Raw genomic sequence first — 14,520 nt, 5'->3', positions numbered from 1 at the left:
CCATCCAATCAGAGCACAGCCAAGCCCCCACCCAATCAGAACACACCTCCACCCAATCAGAACACAGCCAAGCTCCCACCCAATCAGTTCACACCCCCACTGCCAGTTAAAAGGAAGAAACAGCTGCGATCACACATTGCTCCTAGAAGCACAAAGCTGAAAACACCAGCCTGAAGATGACGAATGAGACTTCGTCGAAACGTCGCCAAGACACTTCCAATTTTACGCGGGATAAAACCTGAATAACCAAAGACCTACATACAAACACCCGCAAAAACCTCAGAAAACAAATATATATATATATATATATATATATATATATATATATATATATGCACAAATTCATAAATAGACAGAACATATCCATGTCCATGTCAACCAGAATGATTAAAATCAATGTTTATCTACAATATATTCTAAATTCATATGTTAAATGACAAGTTATTATTTTTTCTTTTTGTTTTCATGAATAAACTTAACCTGCCCCCATTGGCCTCCTAAAATACTTGAATGGCAAGTCCCCTCTTAGTCATTTCTGAGTGCAGAAACTGCAGAATAGAAATTTAGGAAAATTGTAGAACTTTGTCTTTCAGATTTTAAGTTAGCTGCCCTGATCACAGGCCTTTCATTTGCTTGTTTTAATGCAACTCCAAGACTATCATATTTCTAATCTGATTTTGTTTGCAGACATGAATGATTGTTTGGAATGTCAACAAAATCAGTATCCAAATCAGAACCAGGACCTATGTCTCTTCAAAGCTGTAACATTCTTGATGTATGAAGAAACTTTGGGAATTGTTTTGACCACTTTTGTTCTCTTCTTTTCTTCAATCACAGCTGTAGTACTTTGGATATTTATTAAGCATCAAGACACTCCCATAGTCAAAGCCAACAACCAAACCCTCACCTATATTCTCCTTGTTGCTCTCATGTTGTCTTTCCTTTGTTCTTTACTATTCATTGGCCAACCTTCCAAAGTAATGTGTGTCCTTCGTCAAACAGCTTTTGCCATTATATTCTCAGTGGCCATTTCTTCTGTTTTGGCCAAAACCATCATTGTGGTTATAGCTTTCATATCTACCAAGCCAGGTTCCAAGATGACCAAATGGGTGGGGAAAAGGCTAGGCTTCTTCATAGTATCTTGCTGCTCCTTTATTCAGGGTATTATATGTGGTACATGGCTTTCAATCTCTCCCCCATTCCCAGATGTTGACACGAGTTCCATGGCAAAAGAAATAGTTCTGGAATGTAATGAAGGATCCACCTACATGTTCTATTGTGTCTTGGGATATATGGGCTTCCTTGCCTTTGTTAGCTTTACAGTGGCTTTCCTAGCAAGGAAATTGCCTGATGCTTTCAATGAAGCCAAGTTTATCACCCTCAGTATGCTGGCCTTCTGTAGTGTCTGGTTGTCCTTTATTCCAACATACTTGAGCACCAAGGGAAAATATATGGTTGCTGTGGAGATCTTCTCAATTATAACTTCCAGTGCTGGTTTATTGATTTGCATCTTTTCCCCTAAATGCTACATTCTTATCTTAAGGCCTGATCTCAATAAGAAAGAGCAGCTAAGAGTAAAAAAATAATGCAATAATATCATACTGGATGGCCTTTCATTTTTTAAAAAAAGAAAAAAGAATCTACAATCCTATATACTCGTGTATTGCGGTAAGCATTGTTGAGCTTTTTGGAATATATTCCTCAGTATTTGTGAATAAGAATGTTAGAAGTATTTATTGCCTAGCTTGTAAACAAAATGTCAAAAATGGAATTAAATAGACTGCCTTGAAGATTTGAACAGCAACACATTTTCAAACATTCCTTGTAACTTGCAATTCTGGAAAGGACCCTGCTGGAGTGTGGAATTCCCATGGTTTTCATACAAGCTTCCAAGTTCTGTATAAATCATTTTCCATTTCCATACCTGCTTTAAAAACCCCAGCACATCAGAATCTAGGATACATATTGAATATAGCTGGTTGATAATATTTTATCCAGTGGTGGGATTCAAATGATTTAACAACCAGTTCTCCGCCCTAATGACCAGCTGGGTAGGCATGGCTGGGTGGGCATTGACTGGATGGGCATGGCCAACTCAACGTCACTCACCCTGCCTGGTCCCGTCTCCCAACCACTCACCTCAAAGTCCTCAACAAGATACAATCTCTATTTATTTACTACTACTGAACATCACTTAATGGTGGCAAGGAAAATCACAAAATGGAGCAAAACTCACTTAAATCTTGCTAAGCAATGAAAGCTTTGGCTCAGTTGTGGCCATAAATTGAGGACTACTCCAATGAGAATGTAGGATAAAGAGCCTACTTTGCTCACCCCAAGAAACATTTCAAGATTAAAGATTTTGGGTGCAGGTGGTGGTAGTGTCACCGAAGCGGGTCTGCTTCTCTCCTCTGTTGGTGGGGCAGCTGTGCTCAGCCGAGGTCTGCCAGAGGGTGGTGGGGAATCTGAATGAGGGTGGCCCTCCCAGTAAGAAGGCCCTTCGGTTGCTTCTCATGTGAGGAAATGGGTGCTACCAGGCTGCCTTGGGAGCAGAGGGGGAGTAAAAAGCCACTTGGCAGGCTGAAGTTTCACTCACTTGCTTGCTTTGTTCTCCCACCTCCATTCTTGAACGTTTCACTGCCTTTTCTCTTCCTGCCTCCCCTTGTCTCAGAAGCACTCCCCTCTCTGCTAGTGGCTGCCCCCTTCTCCCTCTCCCTTCTCGCTGCCAGGCAATCCCATGTGAAGAAAGGGGCAGCCACACTTTTTAAAAAGGATTTTTAATGAAATCTTCAATACAGCGACCAAGATCCAAAGCCCCCATCTCTCTCCTCCCCACCTGGCGCATCTGCTTTGCCTTGATAAATCAGATCTAGAGCCTGAGGGAGAATGAGAAATTTAACAGGGGGGAGTGGGGAAGGACAGAAAGGCAGCAGAGTGAGGTTAAGGAAGTAAACTCAAGTTTCTTAGCTTGGACCAGCAAAAGATGTTGCGCTGACCCAGCGAAGGGTGAGACCACAGTGGAAACATGCAGGAGCAAGTGGGGTGGTGGTGGGGAGGTGTCTCTTTAGAAAGGCATGAGGTTGGTGCACAGATTGAACACCACAGCTTGTTTTGTAGGATTTGGAGTTTAGCAGGATCTTCTGTTTTAGAAAGCGACATCGGTTGCCGCCCCTTGCCCTGAAGTGAACTTTTCTTTGAAGCCTGGATGGCTGAGCACTGCTCCATCTCTCCAGTTGTCCTTTGTATTCTCTGATGCCACCATCGCCCACCGCCTTTTGCTGATCCAGGCTAAGAAACCTGAGTTTACTTTATAAAACTTGCTCTGCTGCCTTTCTGTCCTTCCCTCCCTCCCTCCTGTTAAATTTCTCATCCTCCCCCAGGCTCTAGACCAGTGATGGCTAACCTTTTTGCCATCATGTGCCAGGCCTCTCTAGGAGTCTCTGGAGGCTGGGAACAGCAAAAAAAGTCACTTCCTGTCCCACCGGGAGTTGGGAAATAGGCCCTTTCAGGCCTCCGGAGGGCCTCCGAGGGAGTGGAAAAGGCTGTTTTCGCCCTTCCCAGATGCATAGAGAGGATCTGGAGCCAGGTGAGAAAGAAAAACAGCCCTTCCCCACCCACCCCCGACCCTCTGGAGGCAGGAAACAGCCTGTTTCCCTACTTCTGGTGGGCCCAGAAGGCCAGAAAATCAGCTGGCCGGTGTGCACATGCATGCCAGAGCTGAGCTGGCATGCCCACCAATATGGTATGCATGCCACCTGTGGCACGCGTGCCATAGGTTCGTCATCATGGCTCTAGACCCAATTTAGTAAGGCGAAGCAGACATGCAGGGTGGGGAGGGGAGAGATGTTGTTTTTGACTCAGGATTGGATCTTAGCTGCTGCATTGGAGGTTTCATTAAAAGTCCTTTTTAAAAAATGTGGCCACCCCTTCTTCACATGGGATCACCTGGCAGCAAGGAGGGGGAGGGAAAAGGGGTGGCCACTAGCAGAGAGGGGAGTGCTTCTGGGATGAGGGGAGCCAGGAAATATCTGGGTCCAGCTCACCCGGCCTCTCTTCCTCTCGCAGCCATGTGTGTAGCTGCCAGGCGATCCTGTGTTCCCTCCACTCCTAGCAGAGGTTGAAAGAGGGAGTTGGGGAGGGTCGGAGACCTACCAGGTGTGCAAGCTCTGCCCAACATCCTGGGGTGGCTCCAGTACAGCTGCTGGTGGCCCATGGCAGCAGTCACGTGGCTTGGACACTGAAAAGAAAAATGAAAGGCCGAATTGTGCAGGCGTAGAAAAAGGAAGCAAGCAAGCCTCTTTGCTCCTGCTCCCTTCCCTTTGGGTTACATCACCACACAAAGTGGTAAGTAAGCTTGGGTGAGTGGCCAGGTTACAAGACAAACCGCCTGGTGAAGAGAGACTGGGAAGGAGGGGCGAAGCTGCAGCCGGTTCGCTGAACTGAGCAATTAACAACCGGTTCTACCGAACCAGTATGAACTAGCTGAATTCCACCACTGATTTTATCCCAATTTGAAATAACGAACCATTAAACTTTGATTACTGAATAATGTAACTCTACCTTTCTGTTACTTCATGAACAACCAGTTCATAAATAGAAAGCAAATACATATAGTCAAAGATTGTTAATTTGAAGTTTAGGTCTTTCTAGTGTCTGTCAATCTGTCTGTATCCACCATTTTCAGTAAATTGAATATTTGATAAAATAGTAAGTTGTATACTTTTCGTTATATAAATCAAGGTCACATTGTTATCTTCAGGCCATTGAAAAAACTGACAAGATAATTGATATTAATTCAAGTGGGTTGAGAAAGGGATGTAATACCTACATCATATGAGTAGGTATTACTTCAGCCATGATACTCTTCCAAACTAGTGAGGTTTCTATCTAACCCATTAAAATATTGCTTAAATTGTCTAGGAAATATAAAATAAACACTTGTATTGAATTAATGCTAAGAAAAGAGGAAGAAACTGGAAGTAGAAGAAAGCAAATAGGATGAACAGCAGGAAGGTGAGAATTACAGAATAACAGATAATTGGAAGGGGCCTTAGAGATCTTCTAGTCCAATCCCCTGCTCAAGAAGGAGACACTATACAATTTCAGACAAGTGGCTGTCCAGTCTCTTCTTAAAAAACCCAGTGTTGAAGCACCCACAATTTCTGAAGGCAAGCCACTAGTTAATTGATCTAACTGTTAGGAAGGTTCTCATTAATTCCAGAAGCATGGAGAAATATTATACAGAGAACTCTTCTCTGTAACTTAGAGAAACTGATACTAAATAAATGTCAGTGTTTTATATTTCTTTCAGTTCTGTTTTCTTTCTTATTTTCTAGAAATTGTGATTACAAATTTATAAAATCCTCAATGTAATTACTAATTTAATTATACTTCAATGTCCTCTTTCAATTCCAGGAATATAATTGAACCCATTCAAACAGGAACAATTATCGCCTAATCCCTTGGAAAACAAAAAAAAAAAAAAGGATTTTTGAGGGGAAATGTCCGATGAGCTTTCTTATTTATGATTCATTTATAATTTTCTGTTGGTAATTATTCCTCTATAATTATCCATTTAATGATGATAACTTCTGCGTTCCTCATGGATCTCAAACAGGTTGAACAGAAATGAAATACAACAAAATAAAATGGAATGAGAAAACACAACACAATATTCCAAACTGGGCTTAAAGATAGTTAGAATTCTGAACTCTGATAATTGTTACTTAGGCTGGGACTTGGACAATCTGAATTAATGAAAGACAGATCTGGGAGAGATGAATTGGCTTAAAGAAAAACTGCTTCATTCAGCATGGCGGTATTTGAAGCATTAATTATAGTGCTTTTACCCCGAGTGGTGTGCATGATTCCCAGTGCTAAATGCAGCATAAGTGAACCTCTGCCTTTTCTTCACCAGCAATATGAACCTGGAGACTCCGTTATTATAGGCATTTTGTCTAAGATCTACATATTCTATACAGTGATGGACTTCAATGAAGCACCGTCTAGTAATCTCTTTGATGAAATCCTGTAATTTTATTTGAAACATGGAGACACATATTCATATGGAATCTTATCTGAGATGGTTTCCTCATAGGCAATGAATAACACTCTGTCTAATGAGAGAAAGAGATTATGCATAATCTATATTTGTTGAGCTATGACTTTCCATCACATTAATATTTTTGTGGGTCCAAGAAATACTTTCAAGGAAGGGAACACATCTATATTCCTTTCATAATGTATAGATAATGAATCACATTTTATTCAGTACATACTAATGTTTAATATTTTTATTGTAATAATGATCAGGATAAAATTGAAAACTAAACAGATAAAATTAAAGAGTCTGGCTAAATTGTGATTTCATGTTAATATGCAAAAAAAAAGAGAGAGAAAAGAACAAAGTATTTTAAGAAACCACTGTGCTGATATGTTCTTCAACACTATTTATTTCAAACATTATTTGCTGCAAAGTTATTTCCCTGTTGAAAATAGCATTACAAAAGAATTTATTCAAGGGGGACAGAAATCATTGCTTTTACCATTATATATTAAATGTTTAGAATAATTTCAATTGGAAATCTTTATTGTCAGTGCACAACATATATACAACGAAATTGATTGAGCTCCCTCAGTGCACCCCCCCAACACAATACAACTCACAGTGAAGTCAGAAAATCCCTAACCCAATAAATCATATTAACAAATTGAGCTTGTAAAAACTGGTGAGAAACATCCAGGTGAAGGTGACAATATTTCCTCACATACATGAACGCCAGTTCTTAAAAAAATATGATACAATGAACTCTGCTAATTGTCATTTCTTGAACTGTGTGTATAATTTTCCTTTCAGAGTGATGACACCAATGTATCAGCAATTCCTGGCTCTGCAATTTGCACTCAAGGAGATCAGTGAAAATCCCCACATTTTACCCAATCACACCCTGGGCTTCCATGTCTACAACAGTTATTTTAATCCCACGTGGACCTATCGTGCCTCCTTAGAACTGTTCTCCACCAAGGAGAGATTCATCCCAAACTACAGGTGTGACATGCAGAAAAGACCAATAGCTGTCATTGGAGGATCAACATCTGCAGTTGGAGACCACCTGGCCACTATCCTTTCCCTCTACAAGATGCCACAGGTACAATGCCTGCTGAGAAAAATGAGGTTTTTGAAGTCTTTCATGTTTTCCTTCCAGTGATGTTTGTTTGTCATGGGGTAGAGGTAAAGGGATGCAGTGGCTCAGTGGCTAAGATGCTGAGCTTGTCGATCAAAAGGTCGGCAGTTCAGCGGTTCAAATCCCTAGTGCTGCGTAATGGGGTGAGCTCCCGTTACTTGTCACAACTTCTGCCAACCTAGCAGTTCAAAAGCAAATAAAAAATGCAAGTAGAAAAATAGGGACCACCTTTGGTGGGAAGGTAACAGCGTTCCGTGTGCCTTTGGCATTTAGTCATGCCGGCCACATGACCACGGAGATGTCTTCGGACACTGCTGGCTCTTCGGCTTTGAAACGGAGATGAGCACCACCCCCTAGAGTTGGGAACAACTAGCACATGTGTACAAGGGGAACCCTTACCTTTACCTAGAGGTAAGGAGAAAGAGTTAGGGAATAAATGGGCCCCTTGTATCTTACAAAGTCTTAAACTATTTTGTTTGCTTGATTTAATTAATTATATATTATTAATAGGCTTATTTAGGCCTAGTTTATTCTGTTTATTGTAAATTGTTTACCTGTTTGATATCATTCTTTTTGGGTTAGAGATTCTCATAGTGTATCTTACTTGATGTTCCTTCGTTTTCATCCCTACTTAAATTCCAAGGGCTATTATATACACAGACTGTGACACCACAGTATCAATATTGTTGTTATCGTTAATTTTTAAGTAATCCTTTCTCTTACATGCTCTTTAAAAAAGGAAGAAAAGAAAGAAAAATGTGAAATGAAATGAGAAGAAAAGTATATTTTGTAAATTGAACTGTAGAGAAAGAAAGCAGTTAAAATTCATAGGGTATAAAAATAAATAGACTAGACCCAAGCAATCTGCAAACTAATAGACCACTGAACCTGTTGAGTGTACTTTATTATCTCTGAAGGTAATTGTTTTCAACATATATCACATTCAAAACTAGAGGTTGCAATGTAAATTCTGCTTTATTAATAAGATGCAGATATAGTTGTTCCATGAAATGCAGGATGATCTGATGGAAACTTTACCACTGAATCAGTAGTGAGTTTCAAATCCTGGTGCTACCGGTTCGCAGAGCGTTTTTGATGACGTCTGGGTGGGTGGGCGGAGCCTCCCACCACCGCCGCTACCAGTTTGCCTGAACTGGGGCGAACTGAGAGCAACCCATCACTGCACTGAATCAATTTCATTGGAGCAGACTTACTTAGGCAGGGACTGGCCAAACGTCCCAATGTGTAATTAAATTCTACATACCTTCTGTTCATTTATTTTCATGGAAAAGTAGATAATTCATAATTTCTCAGTTACTTCCCTTAACATTTTAACTGCCACATGCAAAATGTGGCTACAATGGAAGCTTGAAATCCCCATTTTAATTTCTAATTCCTGGTTTTTGTTTTGCCTAATCTTTTCTTCCCTCCCCCCCCACCACATAAAATTAAAGATGATTTTTCCCCATCCTGTTTTTCCATCTCTTTCTTCAGTTCATCTATGGCTCAACTCCAGAGATAAATGAAAAAACACAGGTTGTTTTAAACCAACAGATGTTCCCAAATGTGCACCATGAATACAATGGTATTCTTCAATTGATGCTCCACTTCCAGTGGACCTGGATTGGGATGCTCTATTCAAATAGTGAGAATGGTGAAAGGTTTGTACAAGATGTTGTACCCCTGTTTTCCGTGAGTGGCATCTGTTTTGCTTTCATCAAAACTTTGCCAGCAATTACTTATTCAAATAATATTTTTGCTTCTGTGGAAGCTGGGATTGAAACTTTCAAGATTATTATGAGAAGCTCTGCCAATGTAGTGTTAATCCATGGCGAAGCTGAAGATATGATTATTTTGAGGATAATTCCCACCATATCCCAAGTGGAAGATGTACCATTATTGGCAAAAGTTAAAGTGTGGGTGTTGACAGCTCAGATGCATTTCACATCACTTCCCTTCCAAAGGAATGACAACATAGACTTCCTCCATGGTGCTCTCTCCTTTGCAATTCACTCAGGGGAGGTTTTGGGATTCCAGGAATTTCTTCAGATGAAAAAGCCTAACATGAAAAAAGAAGATGCCATTATCAAGCTCTTCTGGGAAAATGCATTTGAATGTTCATTCTCCAACTCCATGAATGGGGAGAAAGATGCAGTCATCTGCACTGGTGAAGAAAAACTGGGAAATCTTCCTTCATCTGTATTTGAAATGGACATGACTAGCCACAGCTACAGTGTCTACAGTGCAGTCTTTGCTGTGGCACATGCTTTACATGACATCCAGGCATCCATATTCAGATACAAAGCAGGATATCATGAAGCCAAACTAAACCTTCTGATGCAACAACCATGGAAGGTAATGTTCTAAGCCCATGATGGTGAACCTATGGCATGCGTGCCCAAAGTGGCATGTGAAGAGCCATGTTGCCTGGCACACGCGGCCTTGCCTGTTTCTCTTTCGGGTTTCTGGCGTGCATGCACATGCAACAAACAGCTGTCTTTTGCGTAAAGGTAAAAACTGGTGCTGAAAACTGGTGTGTGTATGCCAGGGGTGGGTTCTACTTACCTTTACTACCAGTTTGCAACGGGGCTGCATGTGCGCACTTCTGCGCCTGCGTAGAAGCTTCCTGATGATGTCGAGGTTGGTGGGCAGAGCCTCCTGCCAGTGTTACTACCGGTTCTATAGAACCAGTCTGAACTGGGGGCAACTCACCACTGATGTATGCACACTGGCCAGTTGATCGTCAGGCATGCATGCGTGCTAGAACCCACAAGTTTGGCTTTTCCAATGCATGCATGTGTGACATTTCCGTGCGACCTTTTCAGCACTCGGTGCCGAAAAGGTTTGCCATCACTGTTCTAAGCATTACTTCTAAGGAAGTCTAAGTAACTTCTAAGCATGGAAACTAAATTGCAGAGGGCTGATCATATTTGCAGGTAAACTAATACTGTAGATCCTAGATTGGGGAGGATGCTATTCTCCAAGACTTTTTACAGCCTAAATATGAACATTTATCTAGACATAAGATTCTCTCTAATTATATCTTTAAAGTTATGTTTTTAATGTTTATAAGCTATGTGATATGTTTATGATTATTTATTTCATTCCACCTTATATAACAAGCACACTGCAGTTTTGTGAAATGTATCATAGTTTCAGTGACTAATAAATCACAAGTCTGAGCACTTATCCAATTCATTTTTTTTAAAGGAAATAAGAAAAGAAAAAAAATGAATACTAGTTATTGCTAGAATGAAAGTGAAATGTTTATTTGTCTTTAGCTTATCCCAAATAGTTAAGCAATTTGTAATTTATTAGATAAGAAACCATCAGGAAAAACAAATATAGATTTGTTGCAAACTTCAAAAACAGCTTTATTGATTAATTTGATTGACTATGTGCTATCAAGTAATGGTCGGTTTTTATCCACAATGTAGACAGGGTTTCTCCAAGATGAATTATCCTGAATCTTGTCTGTCAGGTCTTTTATTGGTGCACCCATTACAACTATAACTGACTGCATGTACCTTTCTGCTGGTTTTCATCTTCTTGTCTTTACTTTCCCCTTTCCCAGTATTCATATCTTCTTTAGGAAGTGAGATCTTCACATAATATATAATAATTTCTATGTTACAAATATTCTCCTCAATAAAATGTGCTTGAAAAAATTATCCACTAATGATTTAAACCAGGGGTGAAATCCAGCAGGTTCTGACAGGTTCTGGAGAACGGTAGCGGAAATTTTGAGTAGTTCAGAGAACTGGCAAATACCACCTCTGGCTGGCCCCAGAGTGGGGTGGGAATGGAGATTTTGCAAAATCCTTCCCCTGGAGTGCAGTGGGAATGAAGATTTTGTAGTATCCTTTCCCTGCCATGCCCACCAAGCCACACCCACCAAGCCACACCCACAGAACCGGTAGTAAAAAAAAATTTGGATTTCACCACTGATTTAAACCTAGTGGACAATCATTTAAATATGAGCCAGCAGTGTGTGGCAGCAGGCAAAGAAACTAATGCAATCCTTGATTGCAAAAAAATAAAAATAAAAATAAAAAGAAGTATTATAAAGCCTTAGTAATCACACCTGTAATAATGCATCCAGTTTTGCTCACCACATTACAAAAAAGATGTTGAGACTTTGGAAAAAGTCAGAGAAGAGCAACTAAGATGATTAAAGGTCCGGGGACTAAAACATATGAGGAATGGTTGCAGGGATTGGTTATAGCTAGTCTAGAGAAAAGAAGGACTAGGGGACACATGATAATGGTGTTCCAGTATTTGAGGGGCTGCCACAAAGAAGAGGGGATCAACTTTTTTCCCCCCCCAAAGCACCAGAAGGCAAGACAAGAAACAATGGATGGAAACTAACCAAGGAGAGAAGCAACCTAGAATTAAGGATAAACTTCTTAACAGTGAGAATAATTAACTAATGGAAGAGCTTGTCCTCAGAAGTTGTGGATGCTTCACCACTGGAGGTTTTTAAGAAGATATTAGACAGCCACTTATCTGAAATGATATAGGGTGTCCTGCTTGAGCAGGGGGCTGGACTAGAAGACCTCCAAGGTCCCTTCCAGTTCTACTCTGATTCTGATTCAAATTATTTTATATTTCTCTTGAAATAAATTAGAATCAGGGATTTTTTTTATTCTCAGTTTTTATCTGTTTGTTTTTCGTAGCTTTGGTACTTTTATTAAATTGTGCCGCTTTGTAGGTTTTAGTCTCATGCCTATTCACTAAAACTGCAAGCATAATCATTCAGTATTACCTTACCTTCTAGACCAGAGGTGTCAAACTTGATTTCATTGAGGGCCGCATGAGGGTTGTGTTTGATCTTGGGGGAGGGGCATGGCTGGGGGGGGGGCATGGCCAGCTTGACATCACTCCTGTCGGGGTGCCTGTGGCATCCCAAGCGCTCTGCCAGTGAAAACAGGCTCCCGAGCTCCGTTTTCAGCTGCCATGGCCTCCTGTTTTCGGCTGTCACAGCCGAGCGCTCCCAAACTCTGTTTACACTGATAGAGGGTTGCAGAAGGCCGTGGTAGCCAAAAATGGAGTTTGGGAGCCCATTTTCCCTGGCAGAAGCACCACAGGCTATCCTTCTATGTTTCCAGGGCAGCCCAATGGGCCAGATCTAAGTACTCCACAGGCCGGATCCAGCCCCTGGGACTTGAGATTGACACCCCTGTTCTAGACTCTAAAGCTCTTAAAGTAGTGGTGGGTTGCTACCGGTGGCGGTGGGAGGCTCTGCCCACCTGCCTGGACATCTCTGCCTATGTGCAGAAACTTCTGTGCATGCACAGAAGTGTCATGAGAGCGAGCAAGCATGCGCATGCCCACGAGCGAACCAGTAGTGACAGAATTTGAAACCCACTACTGTCTTAAAGGGTTTATTCTCTGCATTCTCCAAAGAGCAAGGAACATTATTCTTTATGTACTGGAATTTCTAACTGTACTCTGTTTTCTTTTTCTTTCTTACATTTAGCTCAACCAATTTGTAAGAAGGGTGTCTTTCAATAACAGTGCAGGGGAAAAAGTTTCCTTCAGTCAGAATGGAGAGTTGGAGGTTGGATTTGATATTATGAACTGGATCGTATTTCCAAATCAGTCTTTTCTGAGAGTCAGAATTGGAGGGATCAATGGCATGGATTCTCAAGAAATAACATTCTCTTCTCCTGAAGAATCTATTGTGTGGCCTAGGAGATTTAATCAGGTATGGTGCAATTACATTTTGGATTACTTTCCATAATTATTCCACTGTTAGAAATATTTACAGATCCAACATCCCACCTTCCATTTACATTCAGAAATAAAACCCTCCATGGGTTTCCCCCCCCCCTACTTTTATATATTGTCCAAACCATGAGGAAAAATAGCATGGGGATATATGTAAATCTGGTAAAAAGATGGTTTGGGATTCCATAAGTCACATGCATCAGTTATAATTATTCTAATTTGTATTTATTGTCCAAAAACCAAATGGCAAAGGATAAATATAATTAAAAACTTTGGAATAAGATAAAACAGTTTAGCAGATAAAATATTTTCACAAATATTACACAAAGTGATAAAAGATAACAGAATTCTCACTAGGAATTTATCAATATTCATTTCTTTCTATCTATCTATCTATCTATCTATCTATCTATCTATCTATCTATCACTATCTATCTCTATTCTCTATATCTATCTATCTATCTATCTATCTATCTATCTATCTATCTATCTATCTATCTATCTATCTAATGATTGTATATCAACTTTAACCTATTGATGGAACTGGAATATCATAGCCAACTATTTGAAGATGATTATCCCCCATTTACAGGAATGTCTGTTTCAAAGAAGAGAAAATAATGGAATAAAAATTATATAAAACAAAAATACCTTTCCACTCAGTAATGAGATGTTAAGGGAACACAGAGAGAGTGTTTTCCATAGTGGTTTCCAATGTGTAGAGCATATTGTTCCAGGATGTTTTGGGACATTTAAAATATTTCACAGTTTGTTATACAATATTTGCCTGGTTATTTTATGCTTGTTTTACTAATGTTTAATTTATTATCCTTGCTTTGTTATTCCTATGGTACAGCATGATTTTATGCTTAGTAGATTTATTTTATTTTGGCTACAAAGATCCCTCTATCTCAGATCCCCCCCTCTCCCTGGCCCTCAATTCCAGAGTGGCAACACTGAAGCAGACAAAATGGCTTCAGTCAGGACAGCTTCAGGGTTGACACAATGCTGAGGAAAAAGATCACACCTTATTACTAGCCATGATCATTGAGTTTCAGTTCATAGGAGAAACAAGAACAAGAGCAAAAAGAAAAGAAAGTGAAGGACTTTGATAGGAATTGTGAGTAGGAAATTCTTAGGGTCTTATTTGCTGGTAGTTATCTTGGGCCACAGAGGGTGGGTCAAATTATTTTTACTTTATGGGAGGAGGGATGTTCATATTTTTACTAAGGAGAAATACTGTAGCACTTAGACTTATATACCACTTTACAGTGCTTTACAGCCCTCTCTAAACGGTTTACAGAGTCAGTCTATCGCCCCCAACAATCTGGCTCCTCATTTTACCCACCTCGGAAGGATGGAAGGCTGAGTCAACCTTGAGTCTGGTGAGATTCGAACCGACAAATTGCAGTCAGCCGGCAGTCAGCAGAATAGCCTGCAGTACTGCACTCTAACCACTGTGCCACCTTGGCTCATAAATCAATGTTTGGAAATGGTCTGTCCATGCTAATTAGTGATGGGAGATTTAGGTGCATGCTCTTAATCTAGAACTGGAAAGTCTGTGAATTTTCACCCAACAACACTGTTGCAATTTGTTTAATGGGTC

This window comes from Pantherophis guttatus, chromosome 4 (genome assembly GCF_059756535.1).
Source record: "Pantherophis guttatus breed Tessera chromosome 4, ASM5975653v1, whole genome shotgun sequence".
Taxonomy (NCBI): Eukaryota; Metazoa; Chordata; class Lepidosauria; order Squamata; family Colubridae; genus Pantherophis; species Pantherophis guttatus.
The sequence above is the reverse complement of the archived record's forward strand: the minus strand, read 5'-3'. Positions refer to the sequence as shown.